Source organism: Balearica regulorum, chromosome 2, assembly GCF_011004875.1.
Source record: "Balearica regulorum gibbericeps isolate bBalReg1 chromosome 2, bBalReg1.pri, whole genome shotgun sequence".
NCBI lineage: Eukaryota > Metazoa > Chordata > Aves > Gruiformes > Gruidae > Balearica > Balearica regulorum.
In genome coordinates this window covers 40,782,466-40,794,756 of record NC_046185.1, presented here as the reverse complement: position 1 = coordinate 40,794,756, position 12,291 = coordinate 40,782,466, and the positions used below count along the sequence as shown (strand labels likewise).

Here is a 12,291-nt window from a genome sequence, read left to right as displayed (position 1 = left end):
GGAGGGGCTGTGCTGCTTCTCCTTGTCTCGTGGTGTTCAACTCTCATCTCACAAGTAAAACATTCTTACATGGAAAGTAAAATGCTTGCAGTATCTGCCATAGCTATTGCTCTGAAGCAGAAATGAAGTTTGTGAAGCAAAGTATGTGCAATCTTGTAATACTGTCTAGGATGTTCTTCTATAAAGCCACGTAACTTCAGAGAAAAGGGCATCCTTATCACTGAAGAAAGTCTAATGCATGTTATGTCACAGCGCTGGCCTGCAGGACTCACCACTCTGCATCATCAGTTAATACTTTGGTATTTTCTCTGGATTCCTATCCAAGTCGTATTCTGTTTTCTTTCCAGTTTTCAGAGCTCCGTGTCTTGTTTCTTGTGTGTTTCTTCACATGTTCTGTACCTCACTTATCTTCCTTTTTGTGACTTCTCTTACCTTTTCCTTCCCTACCTGGAGTTTGGGGGTGAGTGCCTGCGTAGGGGGAATGATGCAAGAAAAGGAGCAGCATATTTATGGCTGTGAAATCCTCTCTCCTAGGTCATCTCCAACCAGTCAAAGGCTTCAGTACAATCACGGAAGAAAAATCCATTTGCCTATTAGCAATTTTTTTTTGGCCAAGCAGCATTTGAGTGGTGTTTTTTTGTTTGTCTTGGGCTTTATTTTGAAGGTGTACATAACTTCATTCCATCCTACCACCTTTCCAGTTTAATTCAATCGCTATGCAAGGCGAAAAGCAGTTTTCCTTCAAGTTTAGATGAACTCTGAAGTTCTACAATTGTTATCGTTGCTCACCAAAGGTAAAGAGGATCCATTTGGAGTAGCAATAGAGGAGAAGCTGCTACTGAAACCATTGCTTCATGAGCCAAGGAATAAGCTTGCGTGCTGCAGGAAAGAGGAGACGTCTCTCATTATCTGGGTGCTGGGAGCCAGTCTGTTAAGAGCCGTCTCCTCTTCCTGCTCCACAAGGACTGAGGCGTCTCTCTGAGGTATGCAAAGCAGCAACGCGATACTCCCCAGGCTTATCAACCACTATCAGCTGGATCTGCTGTTTGCTCCAGACTCCACCTTTGCTTGGAAAGTGCTTGCAATTCCATGAGGTAATTCTTCCTCCCAGCACTGTGGCTTGTTAGGACGACCATGTGCTCCCACTCTAAGCCAGAACAGAAAATGAAAAAAACAACCCCGACATCCATGTGCCATAACTTCCTTTTTCTCCATCCTATTGGGGAAGACTTCTGTGCTTCGCACGCTTTCGCTCTTGCCGTCATGACAGTGCTCGGTCTGGGAGGGTGAAACACCACAGCCGGAGCCGAGGTACCATCCTCCGCCAGTGAAGCGGTCTGACCAGCTGCCCTGCTCGGGCCTGCCCCTGGCTCCGGGGCCTATCTGCTCCCAAGCCACGGCCGGTTTAGCCACAGGTGTGAGGTAAAAACCTGCTCAGTTGGCACTGAGGCCTCCACGGCCACTCGGGGACTGATACAAATCTGCATTATTTTGATTTAGTTCGGATTGATTAGGAACAGGTCTGGACTAATGTACCATAAACACCTATTAAACCGAAATAAATACGTCTACAGGGGGCTGAAGTTAAACGGGTGCAGCTTTGCCTGCGTGGAGGAGCCGGAGGCGGCGGTGGGCCTCGCACACGGTGGGCTTCGCACACGGCGGCCCCGCCGCTGCCCGGCCCGCCGGTGCGCCCCGCCGGGTCTCCGCACGGGGCCCCCGCCGTCCTCCCGCACGCCGGCCGGCCGAGCAGCGCCGCCCCCGCCGCCACGCGGTGCGCAGGCCGGGGCCGTGACTCATGGCGCCCCAGGGCCGCTCCCGCCGGCCGGCAGTCGGGCCGGGGCGCTCTTCCCGCACGGACCGGACGGGACAGGACGGAACAGCAGCAACCACGCTCGGCTCGGCTCCGCAGCGGCACTGGGGGGTAGAGGGAGCGGGAGGGCGAGTGAGGGGGCGACGCTTCCCATTGGCCGGCGGTCGCGCCCAATCAGCGCGGCCGGGCAATTGCCGTCAGGGGAAGGAAAGCCCGGCCGGGGTGACGTCGCGCGGAGCGGAGTGGGCCGCTGGGGGGCGGCGGGAGGGGCGGCCGCGGTTGCGCCTGTCACCGCGGGAGGGGGCGGGGCGGGGGTTCCCCCTGGGGGGCGGGGGAGGAGGCGCTCGACGGGGGCGCCGTGCCGCGCCGTGCCGTGCCGCGCCGTGCCGTGCCGCGCCGTGCCGTGCCGTGCCGCGCCGTGCCGTGCCGCGCCGTGTCGGTGGCTCCCTCGCAGCCCGGCCCGCTGCCTGAGCGCTGCCGTCGCCACGGCAACCTCCGTCCTGTGGGGGGAGGGGCGCAGGTAGCGGGCGGCGGTGGCGGCGCGGGCGGGGTCCGGCCCGCCATCCCCCCGGGATCGGGGCCGCCGCCGCCGCCCTGGGAGGCGCCTGTCACCGGCTGCTCCCGCGGCACCCGCGGCTTGTTCGCCCCGCTGCCGCAGCCCCGAGGGGCCTCTCCGAGCGGCGCGGGCCGCCTGGGGTCCGGCGGGCTGGGCCCGCGGCGCTGTGAGGGGATGAGCTGAGGCGGTTGGGGGGCGGAGGCTCTCGGCTGTGTGGGAGGCCGAGGGAGCCGAACGCCTCCGGTCCCTTTCCCCATCGCGGTCACGGTCCTCCGGAGCGGCTCCCTGGGCGTGTGTGCGCGGTGTCCCGCACGAACTTGGCTGGGATTCCCGGGGGCGTTTCAGTGATGGTATATAAAGGTAACTTGAGGAAACGGGTGCAACGTTTCAGGCCTTGTAAACCGAGCCCGTCATGAGGTGATGCGTTGGTTGCGCTCTGCTGTGGAAGGGCGCTGCGAAGGAGCGCGCCGAAAGCCCAGCCAAGAAGGTTGAACCCGAAAAGGTGAGGTTTCCTCCTGGAGCAAGAGCGCTGACAAGCGTGAGGAGCCCTCCCCAAGCCGAGAGGAAGGGGCACAAAGTCAGGTCAGCACTTTGCCCGTGGGATCTGATTCCCTGGCGTTGCAATAACCATGGCAGCTGTCGGCGTATTTAAGCCAGGCCGCTTCTTCAGATCAGCCGGGGGACTCTCCTTAGTGTTGATTTTGCCTGTTCGAGAAATGGTTTTTGCACGCAGCCTTGCTGGCGGTAAGCGTTCTCCCGTTGTTACACGAGTGCGGAGGTGTGCTGTTGTGCAAGGAGATGTCTGAGGGGTGACTTCAGCAGTAAAATTATTCCCTGCAACCTGGGCCTGAGTTGTGGTCGCTGCGAGGGCAGCCCAGCCTGTCGCCTCCCCTTCCCCCTGTCCCTGCGGAATCCGCCAGGAGCCGATCCCAGAGTCTCTCCTCTGACCCAGCTCCAGCTGAAGCGTTGCTGACCTGTACGTTGTGGTACCTAGCCAGCTCTGTGACTGGCTGTTTACAGTAAAGGCACAATATAGCTATTCTGCTTAGAAAAGAAGTAATAGGAGTTTTGAGGTTTTAAACGTCTTTCACTGCATTTTATTATTTATAGTGCTATCTCCAAAGTAATTTCAGCTTCTCATGTTAACCAGTTACTGCAGTGGAGGGAAACACTCTCTTTCACTTTATTTTTGTACTTGGCAAAAGGAAGGTGAGAAAAGAAGCAGTGAAGTTAAATATTTTGATCTTTAAGTGGTTAAACAATTGAACCTTTATGTCGGTAAATTTTTTCACAGCATTAACAACAAGTAAACATTTTTACTGTCATGTATTTTACTTGTGAATGCAGCAAGAATCTATCTGGATTGGATATGCCTGCACATGCCTTCTGTACCGATACTGGCTTTAGTACCAACTAGACTAGATGAAGAAAAAATAATGTTTTCTCTTTGCTCCAAATTTTAAAAATCAAGGAAGTGCTTAAAAGTTGACAGTGGGCATAGTTGGTATTTGCCTGGACAACTCCTTCAGTTTTAATTTGTTTTTTAGACGGAGTACACCACAGGCATGCCTGGACATTTGGCCCTTTGGAGCAGTTTGCCATGGAGGAGTCAGATAACTAAACTGTGAACCTAAAGCGAAACCATTTCAGTGCTCACAGATGAATGCCTCTTCTCCTTTTTTGACCTCCTGATGTCCCTAGTTTACGTGAGATTAAATAAATGGAGAAATGTATGCAATGCATACTTTTAGGTACACGCTGATAGTATGTATGCATTGAAATACTGTTTAATAGAGCGACAAGCAGCATCTGAAAAGCACATACGCTTAATTGATTCCAGACACAACTGGCCTGGATTTTGTTTCCTCTTATTCCAACTTTCTGACCTTGTAAAAATTATCTTGATTGTGTTATACTAAAACAAGGCCGTGATCTTGCAAAAAAACTACCATGTGTGCTAGTGCTGAGGAGTACCGAGTAAAGCACTGTGTATGGAACAAATGTCGACAACATTAGGCCCCAAGTTCGTTTGTTTGTTTTCCTTTGCTTATATCTAATCATGATGAAGCAATAGTCTCACTTCTGCTAAAAGCGGAATCTGGGTTTTCATTTTTAAAGGAGGTGAAAAATGTGTAGTACAACTTATGATTTGAGGTGAATGATAAGTTTTAGATTCTTACAGCAGTTTAAGCTACTGGGATTTTGTGGCATTTAGGCTAGGGGAAAGAACAGTGAGGGTTTAAAAATATGTATCACCTGTAATTTTTTCAGTACTTTTTGTGTGTGTGTGTGTAGTGGTATCTTTGTTTTTCACAAGATTGTTTCTAGGGATTGGTAGGAAAGTTTAAAGACTTAGTGGCTCTGATGGTAACCCTTACGATACCGTTGTGCTTTTGTATAAACGTGTAGAAAAGACCTAGGACAGCATAAAGTGTTAGATGTGCTGCTGTCTTTGGCGCTGGAGAACTTTGGAGTATAATTATATTTTCTGCTTGACAAAAATCCAAGGTCTAGGTACACTGATCCTTTTGTTGCAATAACTGCTGCTGCTCCTTCAGTTTGGGAATCTGCAGCTTGCTAGCCTTAAATCTCTGTGAAGAGTTGTGACAGAAAAACATCTTTCCAGCATGTTGAACTGAACAGATGATCCCTCTCTTTTTTTTCCTGAAGGCTCTCCTTTTGTGGGTTTTTTTCAGGATCAAGAATAAACTATGTATTTGTGCCTTTGTCAGCAAGACTCCCATGGGGCAATCCTTGTAAGCGCTGGGATTGCCTGTTTGGTAGCAAGGAGGCTTATAAAAAGCAGCTCCAGGTGGAAGTGGGCCTTTTCCTGCTCCTCCCTCTGTCCTGCTGCAATTCCCTTTCATCCAGGCCCCGAGAGACTGCCTGCCTTTGAGACTAAGCTATGAACGTGACAGAGTTGTGGTCACTTCACCAAGATATTGGGATATCTGCCATCACTTAGGTTGATTCACTGACGTGTAAATGTTTGGGGGAGTTTCCTTGTACCTAATATAGCACATCAACTTACGGTGGTCATACAAAAACCTTAAAAAGTTAAGCCTATCTCTAAAGAAAATGAGCAGCTTCTATGTGTCATTAAACTTGATGTCTAAGAAGTTGGTGTGAATGAGGCTGCCATCTTGTTTGGGCTTTTTAGCTCCCTTGTCAAGGTTTTTATTTCCCTACAGAATACAAGGTGGAAATGGTGTGTGGTAAATTACTTATTAAATACAAAAAACTGACAGCATGTGCAGTGCTCTGACCCAAAAGTCATGTTGGTAACCTACTACACCAAAGATTAAACAAGAAATACTAGTGCTACTGTATCTGTTGTCTTTATCTTCTAGCGACTGTTTTACATCTTTTCTGTTCAGTCGTAGAAGAACTTCAAGTAAAATCCTGCCCCTTTAGAAGCAGTGATATAATCTGTGCTCTCAGTGTGGAAAAACCCAGCATGTTCTGGCTTGCACTTTTTAAGAGAGAAAACAATTGGTCCATTGCTTAAAAGTTGTGCCATTAAGCGCAGCGCTACTTAGTGTGCGGCCTACGAAGTGTGACCCGTGGCGTTGCAGATGCAGTGCGCATCCCCTCCCTCCTCCATCACCGCAGGGTGAGGACACCAGGTCTTTCTGCCTTAACTGAAATAAGCCGGTTCTGTTCATCTGCCAAGAATGTACAAGTAAATATAATGATTGGGTAAGTCGCTTGTAATACCCAAAGTATAAACAAACTTATGCATAGGAAAGGTGAGTTTGTGGCAGGTTTCCAGGGCAGTTCCCTCAGCACCCCAGAGCTGAGGCGTTCCTCTTTAAGGGTAAGACAAATTTTAGATCTTTACACAAGACAGAAACAGAAAAGGTGTAGAATGGAGGGATACAAAATGAGGTGTCTGGTGGTGGTGGTGCTTTTAACACTGACCTGTGGCTCTAGATTTATTTCTTCTCGAGTGGCCCTCGGTGGTATTGAACACCTCCACTTTCAAGTCATGTCAGCATGAATGACAAGTACGCAGCATCTCCTGGAATCAGACCTAACATGTCTCCTATGAAACATGTGGATGAAGTGAGGTGTTCCTTTAGCTGTGAGTTCTTATTATCCAAGTATTTTGTGTTAAATTCAGGTTTAAATTTAATATTTGTAAAGTTCAATTAATGGTGCATTGTTTTAAATACTCCAATGATCAAACTCTACTTAGCCAGGCAGTTGTTTCTTTTCTTGCAGTGAAACGCTGTGCAAGGGATATGCGTTTGTCTGGATTGTGAGAAACTGCAAAGATGTTACAAGTAAGTTTAAGTCCTTACATGTTTGCTGAGTGCATCTCATGCTGTTTGAATGTCCCAATACCCGCAGTAATTAACGTGTGAGCGCGTTATCCTTTTCCTCCACGTTGTGCTGTTTCTGTAGAGACATTCAGATTCCAAGCTTTGGCCCTTCTCTTGGAGTGCTCTGTGCCAGTGAAGTGAAGACCACAGCTGACAACTTTGCTACTCTGTTGCAACAGAACTCTTGCCCTGAGCTGTAAACTTAACTATGTATGAGACTGTTTTCTCAGGGGTAGGTCTGAAATAGTGGAAGGAACAATTTATTTTACTTTGTCTCCTCTATATAAAAGTACAATGATTTTATGTATGTCCCCATATCCTTTTGAAAGCAAATTTTCCATACACGCCCTTCTGGAGAGAGAAGGGACAAGATAGAAAGGGAAGGAGACAGAAGAGATGTCGCCAATTACTCTACTGTAAGGCACTAACATACTACTGTGGTAAATGCGGTATAAGAAATCACAAAAGAATAATATGGATTGATGTAATGTAGAGTACATTTATGAAACGTTTCAATTGCACCAAGCCGTGAGGATGGTGACCACTATGGATGATCAGTTCAGAAATCAAAATGAACTTAAAAAATACGAAAGTGAAAACAATGGTCGATTTCTTGGAGAAATCAAGGTAGGTGGTTAGAGGGAGTTTGTAGAGAATCACTAACAAAATAGCAATGGACAGTGCAATGCTTTTGCGAAATGCAATGCCCTCTTAGGATTTATCAATAGGTGGCATATGTAAGTCACAGAGAAAGATGTAAAGATGACTCCACTAAGTGCCAGTGAGGCCTCAACTGCAGTATTGCCTTCGGTTTCATGTTCTGTGCTGAAAAATAAAGTACAGGACAGGGCAAGACAACATAAAAAATGTAGAAATAGCAAAGGAAGGGAGGATGTTGAGCCTGAAAAATAATTTTTAGAGGAAATTGGATAAATTTTTCAATGTGTAAAAGGTTAGAAGAGGTTTGATCAGCTGTTTTTGAATGCTGGGGTAAAGATGAGATAAATCGGATCTGTACAGAGGGGAGATGTCTCAGACTGGATATTAGGAGGGTGAGAGGATGATTTAAATTGGATATTAGGAGGGGGTGGGGGACATGCGACAACTTTTACATCGTTACAGTGAAATACCAGAACAAGCCACTTACTTAGGAAGTTCAAGTATCTGCTCCACGGAGGGTTTCTGAGAACAGGTTAGACAAACATCTGTTGGGGATTGTCTGGGGCTACTTTATCCTGTCTTTGTGCGGCTGGGGGGGGACCAGATGGTCTCTTCAGATCCCTCTCAGTCCTCTTCCTAGAAGTTTACCAGGCAGGGAGGGCAGTGGACCCGAGTTTAATGAGAAAATGGTGTCATCCTCTTAGTTGATCCTCTTTGAGAATAGAAAAAGAATCCAAGAGAAACCACATCTAACTTAACTATATAAGTAAATGGGGTTTTTTTGTTTGTTTGTTTGTTTTTAATTGTTGACTTGCAATTTAATGAAGCATTTACCAAAAAAATACATGAAAAAGTCATAAAGTTTAACACATTTAAGGTGTTCCTTCGTGCATTTGTAGTTAAACAGCTTAAAGAAGCACTTTTAAAAGTATCTCTTTTTTCATGAACATAAGTAGCAAAAATAACAAGTTTATAAGTATTTTTAAGGATATTGTAAACGTGTGTTTGGCTGTGGGTTTTAAATTGCCTCCCATTTTAAAACAAGTAACGACTACATGCATAGGTATTTCTGACCATGTCCGAGAATGTCGCACCCAGGTGCTCCTTGCATGTGCAAACCCAGGAAATAATCATGACGAATCGCTCTTGCTCCCCAGTCCACAGAAGGAACGAGTTATTCGGTACCTGCTCTGAAAAATCCGTCTTGAAGGAAAGCTGAACGAAAACGTGAAAGTCAGCGCCTCACTTCCTCGGCAGGTGAACTCTGTGACTGCAGCGGCGTTTCCCTCCCTCCCTGCCTCCTTCCCTCCCTGCCTCCCCCGGGCTGCGCGCTGGGAAGTTCCAGTGAAATATAGCCGCTGTGGAAAGTCCTGCTCACAGCGAGGAGACGTGACCTCTCAGCGAGTCAGATCCAATTTTACAGGCGGCTCTGAGTCAGGGTGGAGCCCATGAACTGAACTTTGTATTTAAGAAGGAAGTGATGTTGGTGGCAGCTTGTGTTGCTAAGCAGATGAGTTGCTGTATTTTTATGTCAGCTGATAGTTTCGTCGGGTGTGTGACTTCATTCTTAGATACGATGCCTTCCATTTATTAAGGACAAAGGTCAGAAACTGTCAGCAGGGTGATAGCCGTGCCTCTCCATATAAGAAGAGGCGTGTTCCACTGAGCCATCAAAGATGGAAATGGAAGTCCTTAATGATGCTTCTGCATGGTGAAAACAAAACCGACCGTGAAACTGTCAGTTCGTGTCACGGTCCAAGAGCAAGCGTCCTCATGAGCAGGGATGTTGTGGAGTAGGTCAGTTCCCCGGTGTTGCTCCATTTTTATAAGAACTCACTACCGTTCCCGGTTAAAGAGGTGGCCTGTCTAACCCAGTGTCTTGTTTCCAGTAGTAACAGGAGCTGGGGGCTGAGGTGAGCAGTTGGGCACTGGCCTGTTAAATCAGAATTGAGATGGAAAGCTAAGCGATCCTGCCTCTGACTGATAAAATAAGTGGTGAGTCTATTTGGGAAGGAGAGTGGGTTATCACCTCTGTGCCACTGGCACCCCGATGGGTCGGCCGCACCACTGTCCAGATCCTCACCGGTCAGTGGCAGCACCCGGGCAGCATTTCTGAGAGTCCTGAGCAGGAGAGTGTGGGCAGGTTCCGGGCAGCTGCCCACAGCTGCCCATATACCCACGCAACCCACAGTGGCGCATCACGGTGTGCTGTCTCAGGTGGCATTTCCCCCTCTTCCCACTTCAAAGTCTTTGCTTACATCCCTAAGTTAGCCTTGAGAGAGCTGTATGTTGCTATCCTTGTTCTGAGAGATATTACTGTATGAGAAAATTTTCACGGAAAAGAATGAATTTTGATAGTAGTATTAATTCTTCTTGTTGTTGGATTCCCAAGGGTGAGGCAGCGGGGAACGCTGACATCCCTCAGAGAGCTTTGCCCCTGTAAGGCCTGGCAGGTGAGTGGCATGAGGACACAAGCTGCTGGAGCTCGCTGCCTCTCCGCTTTTCTGGTTCAGTTCCTCAGTTAAGGAGTTCCCTGTCACAGAAGTGGCTGTTTGGGCCAATTCCAGCTTTTGTCACTCCGGCTGGCTTGACTTTCAAAGGAAAAAAAAAAAACAAACCAACAAGCCAACCAAGCCACACAACTGTCTACCCTGGTTTGCCCTCTGTTCCCTTAGCTTGCTGGTGCCACAGGGTGGCTCCTTGTAGCACTTGTATTTCTAATGCTTTTAGCTTTTCAGCTGAAATCGTTAAGGTTGTTCTTTCTGATAAGAGTCTACTGCTTCCTGGTACCAAAATCCACGTGCTCTCAGTATTTCGGTGTGCTGTACACTGGTGAACAATTTCTTCTAAAAAAGGAATATTGTTTAGCATGTGGCACACTGTTACCGTCTGTGCCCTTTTGCCCGCTTTACCCACTCAGACTCATGTGCTTCCATTGCTGCCTAATTTTTGAGAAACTTTGAGTAAAACTTTCACTTGTGAAAGAAAAAGAAACCATTTGTCTTTTTCGCTTCTTCCCCATTTGATGAAACAACGTTCAGAGATGAATAAAACGTGAGCGTGTGTCGGAGTCGTGGGATTTTGGAGCCACTTCCCACCAATCATGGGGCAAAATGTGATGCCTTAGCTTGTCTGAGGCCGTGAAATGGCATCCTGAATACTGAGCCTGAAAGGCAGCTGCTCCAAACACAAGCTTGGGCTCCTGGTGCAGTTTCACATCCCTCCTTGCATAAACAGAAGTAAAAGCCTGTGAGGTGTTGTTGAGGTTTGGGTACAACTGTACAGAATTTCCCTGGGAGCTGCAAGTTCCTTCATCAAAGCAAAAAAGCCTTTTGGGAGAAGGCAGCTGGAGGGTATGCCATGAGCATGGGTCCTTTCCGTCGGGACCGATTCATGATTTGGACCGTCGCAGTGCTGAGCAGGTGAGGAAGCGGATGTGCTTAATGCAGCTTTTCTCAAGTGGGGTCCGAGCTCACCTTGATGGTCCTCAGCCTGGGCGGCTCCCAAACAAGGCACATACCCAGACTGGGTTGTCAGGAATGAGGCGCAGGCTGCTGGGGCCTCGTGGCCCGAAGGCCTGCCTGCGCACGGCTTGCGTGGGGACTCGGCATTGCAAGACGTCATCTGCCGCCTTCGGAGGTGACAAACGTCTAGACCTTAAGATCACATTTCACTATACTTGCCTTTTAAAACAGATGCTGGTTCTTTAAAGTCTACTGAATAAACAACCTTCCTTTGTATTTTCATGTGATACTAAATGATTTGCATTTTGTAATACTGATGTTTTAAAACAGATGTAAATGCCGCTCGGTAATCTCTGTGCCATACTTCTTACGGAGTACATATTAACTTATCTCTGCGTAATTATGCCTGTCATACCCAGTGACTTGCTCAGCTTTGTACAAACTATCCCCACCTCGAAAGTTTACCTAGCTAGGTAAAGTGTAGCAATTCATCGGGGTTTTGTTGGTACACATACCCTTGCTCTGCAACTGCTGTTGAAATTCTCAGCCATTAATGCAAATTCTTTCTAATCTGCGAGCCAAGTGCCTGCCTGCATCGGATGGATTATTTGTCCCAACAGCATACAAAGGGTTGAATTTTCTTCCCTGTCATCTCTTGGATATTTTAATAAGCTGTTACCAAAAAGGTTAATCATGAAGACTTCCATGTCACTGTTTCCTCACTCTCCTACAGAGCTGCAAAGTGCTTGTTGATAACTTGGGGAGTGACAACTTTCTCTTTGGGGACTGGCTGAAGCACGAGTTAAGGTTTCAAAACTTTTTCCTCTGTAGCAGCTACACAATCATGTATTTCATCATTGATTCTGCCACTTGACTCCACTCTCGTGAGACCCCACCTGGAGTATTGCGTCCAGCTCTGGGGCCCCCAGCATAAGAAGGACATGGAACTATTGGAGCCAGTCTAGATGAGGGCCATGAAGATGATCAGAGGGCTGGAGCACCTCTCCTGTGAGGACAGGCTGAGAGAGTTGGGGTTGTTCAGCCTGGAGAAAAGGTGGCTCCGGGGAGATCTAATTGCGGCTTACCAATACGTGAAGGGGCCTACAGGAAAGATGGTGAGGGACTGTTTACAAGGGCATGGAGTGACAGGACAAGGGGTAATGGCCTTAAACTAAAAGAGGGTAGGTTTAGATTAGATGTTAGGAAGAAATTCATTACTGTGAGGGTGGTGAGGCACTGGAACAGGTTGCCCAGAGAAGCTGTGGATGCCCCATCCCTGGAAGCGTTCAAGGCCAGGTTGGATGGGGCTTTGGGCAACCTGGTCTACTGGAGGGTGTCCCTGCCCATGGCAGGGGGGTTGGAACTAGGTGATATTTGAGGTCCTTTCCAACCCAAACCATTCTATGGTTCTTTGATTATGATTCATCATGTCTAGTACTACCATCAGTCTGCATGTGTGTGACCACGTGCCAT

General features: G+C 47.9%; 1 long non-coding RNA gene across 1 annotated transcript; it reads left to right on the top strand.

Moving 5' to 3' along the window:
- The first annotated feature begins 2,239 nt into the window (after nucleotides 1–2,239).
- Nucleotides 2,240–11,060, top strand: LOC142600361 (uncharacterized). Its single transcript, XR_012833809.1, has 3 exons — nucleotides 2,240–6,453; nucleotides 6,594–6,655; nucleotides 6,777–11,060. It is a non-coding gene; the product is annotated as an uncharacterized LOC142600361 (long non-coding RNA).
- Nucleotides 11,061–12,291: the final 1,231 nt, after the last annotated feature.